Source organism: Condylura cristata, unplaced genomic scaffold (genome assembly GCF_000260355.1).
Source record: "Condylura cristata isolate star-nosed mole 26May11 unplaced genomic scaffold, ConCri1.0 scaffold00019, whole genome shotgun sequence".
In the NCBI taxonomy this organism is placed as follows: Eukaryota; Metazoa; Chordata; class Mammalia; order Eulipotyphla; family Talpidae; genus Condylura; species Condylura cristata.
The window spans coordinates 1,824,342-1,832,505 of NW_004567120.1; positions in this window are offsets into that span (position 1 = coordinate 1,824,342).

An 8,164-nucleotide genomic window follows, 5' to 3' on the forward strand; every position below is an offset into this window, starting at 1 on the left:
GAGCCTGAGCAGCCTTGCAGCTGTGAACACAGGTGAAGAATTCAGACAAACTATTTGGGCAGTGTCTTTGGCTACGTTTAGTGCCCAGTGCTGCCCTGTATCACCACCAGCTGCAAGACAAAATTTCATGACCACTGCTGCTATCCCTCTCTATCTTGGAGACTTTGTTTACATTTTGACTTTTGCTCTTTCATCTTCTGTTGCTGGATACCCCAGGATTAACTTCCTAACCAACACTGAAAATCCTGAGGTGGTGAATAAATCTATGATTCTTCCTAGGTAGTTGCTACTGTTCCCTTATCTCTGCTGGCTTGCAGATGCATCTGTAGACAGGAGATAAATTCTAATGAATCTCAGGTGATTTTTGCAACCCAGGCTCAAGCTGACAATGGTTCATTCATTCGAATTAGAAATTGTGTTTGGGAGTTGAAATCAAATAAGGCATATGAAGTGTCCTAATTGAGAGATAACTGGTGATAGCAAACCTAATACATTTTTTGGAGTGACTGGGTATAGGGTAAGTGAATTAATCAGGCTTTTTCTGCCACTAGCCTCTCTGGCTATCACTTGTGGCCTTGGTCGTGTTAATACAGAAAGCACTTGGGAGTGTGGGCACAGGGTGCATGTGCCTGATTGTGGACATGGGTGTGGGCATGCATAAGTGGACCTGCCTAAAGGCCAGGGCTATAAGGGCAGCATCACTCAGAAGGCAGAAGAGGTGAGATTCCCAGATGACACAAGACAGAGAGCCCCGAGAGAAAGAGCCTGAAGTTTTGTTGGGAGCCGGGAGACTCTTTGCCTGCCTGCCTCTAAGCACGCCTTCCAGGCCTACCTCCTCGAATGCCAGCCTCCCTGCTGGCGTCCCTATGTACCTGCTTCCCTGAGAAAACTTCAAAGCCTGTAAAATCCAATGAATTCTCTGGGACTTTCCTTTATCCATCTGCCCAAATCCATAGTGAACCTGCTCTGTGCTTGCTGGCACTAGACTGGATTTTGATATTTCTAGAGCAAAGGGAAAAAAAAAAGAAATTTTATCTGCATTAAATTTGAAGTGATCACTATTGGAAATCTTTTTTCTACACCATTTGAATCATATCTGCCATTTGAGTTTTTGGATTTATTTTATCAGTAATGAGTAACAAGAAAGTTTTGTTCTATGAAAGCACTGTGATTTGATTAAAGCCTTTGGGGAGCATCAGGCATAGCATCCAGAACCACCATGTTTATGGACAGCCACTGGTGTATCTGCAGTTCCTGCCTTGGACTCATTCTCCTGACAGTTCTGCTCTTGGTTCTTGCCTGTTGGCAGAACTGGTGCCCACAAGAGAATGGGTGATTTTAGAGATTGATTGGAAGTTTGTATTGCTCTCCCTTAGTCTTTTTTGATATTTGTTTAACTGATTTCTCTGGGTTTTGTTTGTTTTGTTTTGGGCTTGGATTGATAGATTATTTTCTAGAAATGGGGGACTTTGCCACATTGGCTATCCATGGACAATACTCAGTAGTAAATAATTGCTATTTCTTTGGCATACACTGTAAAACTGGAAAAGACCTTCTTCCAAGGTCACCCCCTTCCATTTGAATGAGGGGTGCAGCTAGGAAGGAGAAAGTAACAAGCAGTATGGTCATTTGATGGAAAGGGGAGGGGAAATGAAAGTCATGTAGGCTTCTCCTGGTTTTTGCTCTTTGTGGTTTAGTGATTTGGATCTGGGTCTCTTCAGACAATGGCAGCTGCTATCTTGATCCTCTGGTAGATTCAACTTGTGTGGTGCATTTGAATCTTGGCTCTTTGCTTTTCTTCCAGCCTTTTGGGCCCTGTCTAAACTTGTCAGGGGGTTGTTATGCATTTTTTCTCCTAGCAGTTTTGCTTTGGGGCCTTGGCTTCTTGGCACTGAGCCCTGCCTGTTTGGCTGAACTGGTGCCCATGAGGGAATTTGTGATAAGGATGTTTGATAAGAAATTCCTATTTTGAAATCCTTCTCTCCCCTATTATTCTTCTCCCCCCACCTCCTTTGAACATGCCACCACTGGAGTATGTTTGATTAATTTGCCTTCATGCATACAAGTGTTGTGAACCTCTAGAACAGACAACCTGAGTTTTCCCTTAACAGTTTGGGTTCCGGGGCACCTCTCACTTCCACCCAGTATCAGTAGCATCATGTGGAGAATAATGACTGGTTTAAAACAGAAAAAATAATATAGGTAAGAGGAGAGTGAGAGATTCCTTTAGGAAGAAAACATGCTCTAGTTGGGCCTGAAGCTGAAATTCCCTGAACTACCTCTCCAGGTTCATCAATAGGCCAAGGACATTGCACTGGGAATTGTGCAACAGAATGTGTCCTAAATAGCTGCTTCCCAGAGTGGTGGGCACTTCAAAAGAAAAAAAAAATGCAGAACAAAGCAAGGAAAGAGAAGTTCCCATTCATCTAAAATGAATGCTCCCTTGCACCCTCTTTGGCTACATACAAACTAATTTGTTGGCATCTAAGAAATGTGGAGTCAACATAGAGTGTGACTACAGGTTCAGAGCTGGCTAGTGTCCTCAGCTTTGTTAAATAACAGAAAATTCACTGTATTACTTCAAACCTTCAAAATCTTCAATGACTCCCTAAAGTCAGAACTATAAATATCAAAATCTTTATACTAAAAATCATGCAACAGCCTCAATATCTTTCCCTCTCTCTATAGCTGGTGCTCCAGCCATATGAACATTTTCCATCGTATATCTCCATGTCTCTCTGCAGGCTTTTCCTTCAGCCCGTGATGCCCTTTCTGCTTCACTACACATCAACATGCTTTTCTTCTTTAAGATCTTGCTGAAATATTTTATGCTTTCTAAGATATTTATTTAAACTCTGTATTATTTTCCTAGAACTGCTGCAATGATTATACAAACATGCAGACTGAAGCAACAGAAATACATTCTTTCACATATACAGGGGTCAGAAACCTGCAACCAAGCAGCTGGAGGGACGATGCTCCCGCAAGGCCTGAGGGAAGGGTTCTTTTCTTGCCTCTTCCAAATCCTGCTGCTCTCTACTGTCTTTCAGCTGTGGAAGCATAACTGCAATCTTCACTTCCATCTTCACCTGTGTTTTCACTCCCTCTCTGCATCTCCATGTATTTCTTATTTTCTGTGGACACTTATGATCAGGTTTGGGTCCTATTCAGTTAACCCAAGATGATTGCATCTTGAGATCCATCATTTAATTAGTTAATCTACAAAGACCCTTTTCCCACTTAGTCACATGTACAAGTATGAGAGGTTGGGACATAGCCTTTTAAGCTCACCATTCAGTGTATTATATCCTATGAGACCAAATTAATAATCCCTTCTTTTTATTTTAAATAATACATTCTCCCTTATGATATTATACAACAATAGTACCAATATATACATAAAAGTTTGCCTCTCTTACCAGAGGGGAAACTCTTCAGAGCCAGATTCTATGTCTGATTCATATCTGTATATGTTTTTTTGCTTATCCCAGTGCTTTACATACAGAGGATGTTCAATTATTTTCACCATTTTTTTAATTATAGTAGTTTATTTTTACATCATTTTGTGCCTTTTTCCATCTCAGTTGTAACCCCCGTTGACTTCCCATCACCAAATCACCCGTGTGCCATCACCATAGTATTGTCAGCACTTTAAAAAAGATTTTATTTATTTATGCATATAGAACTGAGGTGCAGGCCAGAGGTTTGACCAGAGACAGAGTGTGGAGTAAAACAGGCAGACTGCTGAAGGGGAGCAGCAGGCTGTTCAGGAGAGGTCTGCTGTGCCATGTGGATCACCTCTGGGACTAGGGATCGAACTCGTACTGAAGTGGCTGTGGCTCGCTTGCAGTGCTGTGCTTTAACCTGTTGCACCACTAGTGAGGGACCTACTGTTAGCATTTTAAAATGATTTATCTTCCACTTTCCAGACAGCTGCAGAAGATAGGGTAGGGGCAGCAATGTACTGCCTGTCAGAGTTATGGTGTAGAATATTATGCCCCCTGGGAAAGTGTTGGTTCCACTACCACCAGGTGACAATTGCAATTCCCTGTAGTAATATAGTCCGAAAAAAAAAAAAGATTTGTTGAGAATATTTGTCAAGCTATCTTTCTTCCAATCTTAGCATATATTTCAGAATTTACTGATTTAAGCAGCAATCATTCATATTCAATTGGCCATGCACTAAAGTAGGCATGGTAAAGAGATACACAAATTTGTACTATATGGACATTGCCTTTGATGAGTTTAGATACTATCCATAAAAGAAGTACATACACACCAAGGATATTTATGCACACCTATCTGCTGGTTGATGTGATTGATGTACTACTGACAAGAAAAAGTTGAGTCTACTGTCCGAGAACATAGAGATGGGTTTAACCAAAAGGCCTGGTTTTGTTTTTGTTTTTGTTTTTGTTTTTTTTTCTGAAACATTCATTCTCTTTGGGCTTCCTGTGATACAATACTAATTACCCAGGGCACATGCATGTTGTTCATTTCGTGGATCAAAATAAAACATCTCTAATTACCAAATTCTATCTAATTACCAATCTTTCAAACACAGAATAATCTTCATTCCAGATGGAAGCCCAGGGAGGTTAAGGCAGACTTCTAGAAGGACTGTTTGTATGGTATCTGAGAAATACACATCCTTACTTCCAGAGACACTATTAACAAGACTTTGTTTGACAATCAGGATCCTAGGTATTGGAATTAAGATGCTTAAATAAAGCAGCAGAGTTTAAGTCAGAAACTCATGGAATTAAGTAAAGGAACTTGGAGTAAGAAGGGGGGCAGATATATGTCAACCTTTGGAGCACAAGGATAAAAAGATGAGCTGGTAAGAATAAGATGAGGGTCAAGTAGAGGTGTCTTGCTCATATAGACCCCCCCTGCACAAACCAACAAAAAATAGTCATGGGATAAAGGGATGGAGAGGGGAGTCGCAGAATCAAACCAAGTAGGAAAGGGATTAGAGTCAATTGTATGAACACTGTGATTGAAAACTAATCTTTTGAGTTCTCTAATGATGCTGTGGTTTTCCCTTATAGGATCTGAACTATTACTAATACACACATATATGGTACTTTATGAATCAAAAAAGCTATTTCAGTTCAACTAAAATAACTTTTTTTTAAAAAAAGATTTATTTATGTATGCATACCGAACTGGGGACAGGACAGAAGTGCAAGGGTGGTGAGAGGATTCACCAGAGACAGAGTGGGGAGCAGAACAGGCAGATCAACAAAGTACACTGCTGAGGGGAGCAGCGGGTGGGCCAGGAGAGGTCTGCTGCACCATGTGGATCACCTCTGGGGCAGGCGGGGATCGAACTCATACAGAAGTGGCTTTAGCTTCTTAGTGCTGTGCTTTTAACATGCTGCACCACCAGGGAGGGCCCTAAAATAACTTTTTATACCTTTAAAAGTATAAATGAACAGCTAAATCCATACCTCTATATGATACAAAATACCATGTTAGCCATTTAATTTGCTTCTCATAAAGTCTTAGATATATAGTGTGTATGAAATGATCATTATTATTGTCATACCAGTTAACAGAGGAGGAAGCACACCAGAACAGGCAAGCAATTTGTCCCAGTAACATTGTTAGTAAATTATGAAGTTGAACCTTCACCGGATTTACTGAAATTCTTGCTAGTCAGAAGATACATATTATTTCCTGTCTTTATGTCTTTGTACAATTTTTTTTTCTGTCTGGAATATCCTCTCTCCTACTCTGGTGACTAGCTCTCATCTGTCAAGACCTCGCCTGTATGTTACTTCCTTACTGAAACCCTTGTTGACTCTTCCTACCCTCCATCGAAGAAACAATCGCTATTTCCTCTGGCCTCTTACCAGTATAGTATAAATCTCTATTAAAGCACTTATGTCCATGTATCATAAGTATTGGAGCATGTGTCTGTTCCCATATTTAATCAAGAATTTGTATCTTGAGAACAGGAATCTTCACTTCCTTCTTATTTTTCCACTCTTCAGATAATTCTAGGCACTTGGTTTTGAAGACCAAAATATCTAAGTCAGTACATGAGCTGATGATTACATACATAGCTTTGCACTAGTCATGGCTACTCAGATGAGCACTCCTAATGGATGTCTCCAAAGAACAGTTGGTTCTCTCTTGAGCCTGGGTCAGTACATGCATTGATCAAAACCTGATGAGCTTGGGCCAATTACCAGGATCCTCACTAAAATATGAGGTCATCCTGACCTGAACCACTTTCTCAGCAAGAGCTTCAGCTCCAGGCTTGGTGTGATTCTGGAGACAACCCATTCCAATGAAAATGCTCTCATGTCTCCCTGCCTGAAGTCAGATGGCCCTATAAATGGAGGGGGGAAAAAAGATGAGTAGGGAAGGAAAGGAGGAGGAAAAGAAGAAGATATGGAAGGAGAGAAAGAGTTGGAAGGAAGGAAATACCAGAAATAAGCAGAACAACCCAGATTAAAAGGTATTTACTCGGAAGCTGTAATGTCTTAAGATGACGAATGTTGTAGAGTTAGATAAAACACTACCCTCATGTAAAATAATATCAGTTGAGTTATCAAAAGCAGACAGTTTATACAGCATCAATTCTTATAGTCATGCATGCTGATACTTTGCAATAATACTAAGATGCAGTAGACATAGGCTCTGTTTTGAACTCAAACCCTGAGCTGTGTGACTGGGTAACAAACAATTCTCTGAAGCTCATTTTTTTTTCCATCTGTCAAGTGAAGTAATATCTAGTGTGCAGGGCTATCTTCCTTATGAAGATTAGTGGTTTGAACCTTATTTCTTCTCTTTACTGGCTAGATTTCATATCTTCCTTCTCAGAGATCAGTGCTGCCTGAATGTGCCTGATCTCATCTGATCTCAGAAGCTAAGCAGGGTTGGGCCTGGTTAGTACTTGGGTGGGAGAAATCAGTGCTGCCACCTTTTGAATTGCCACTTAGGCAGTGTAGTTTGAGCATGGCATGTGGCGTTTTAATCTTAGCTTATGACCTTGAGTAAATTGCCTAAAATTTTGGTCCCAGTTTCTGTATCTGTAAAGTAGGAGAAATAATAATAGCATCAATTCCCTAAGGTTATTGTGAGGATTCAATGTGTCAACTAATTAAAATCTCAATGTTAGCTATTGTTATCCTAAAATACTTTTCATATTCATCATCTCATTATTGCACCCACAAAAGGTACATCATATTCTCATTTTACAGTTAAGGAAACTGAGGCTCAGAGTTGTTCAAGCTCACATGGGGAACAAGTAACCAGATTAAAAGGTGTTTTCTCACTGTGATGTCTGCCTTCTGTCCTCCACTTTAAACCCCAATGCCTACACCACGCTTCTCAGTGATTTGCTTTGAATGTCAGGTCATGGTTCAGGGACTCATTCTGGAAAAGAAGTGTAGTGTCATTCCCTACATGATGATGGACGTTCACTTGCCTACTTGTAAGAGGAGACTTTCTGAACACTCAGCTGCATACTGCCTCCTATGAAAGCCAGATCCAGCACTTCCTGGCATCGGGGGAATCACTGAACATTGCCTTCCCTGGAAATCAGAATTCTCTTCTCTTGCACATTTGGTCATTCCACATGCATTCACTTTCATATGGCCTAATCAACTAGAATTACAGCTCTAAGATTTTAATTTCCACAAACCCATTTATAATCCTGCAAAGTTGGCTAAAAACACATTTCTGTAAAGAGAATCCTAATTCTCTATTGACTTTCATTATAAAGTTGAAGGTGTGTTCCCATGGAAACTATTCCCATAACACACTGAATCAAAAGCCTTTGGTGAATAAGGGTCAACTATGCTGTGTTGGCAAGAAGTGGGCAAGTCTGGGCAGTATGTGAAATGATGTACCTGAAACCAAAGTGCTATATAAATAGAAGATAGTACTACTAATACCAGCTATATACTCCTGGTCCCACAGCCATGCTTGCCTGCTTTCAGCTTCTGGAAAGTAGCATTAGTCTCCCTACCTGCTATCCTTATGGAACTATACTGGACCTCCCTCTCCAGTGCCTGTCATCAGCATGGCCTAATAGACTTCTTGCTTTTTAAAACTTTCCGTAGAATTTACCAATTATTTTACTTATTTATGTTGGGTTTTGCTTCTCCCCCATTAGAATATAAGCAGCGGGCCCTCCCTGGTGGCGCAG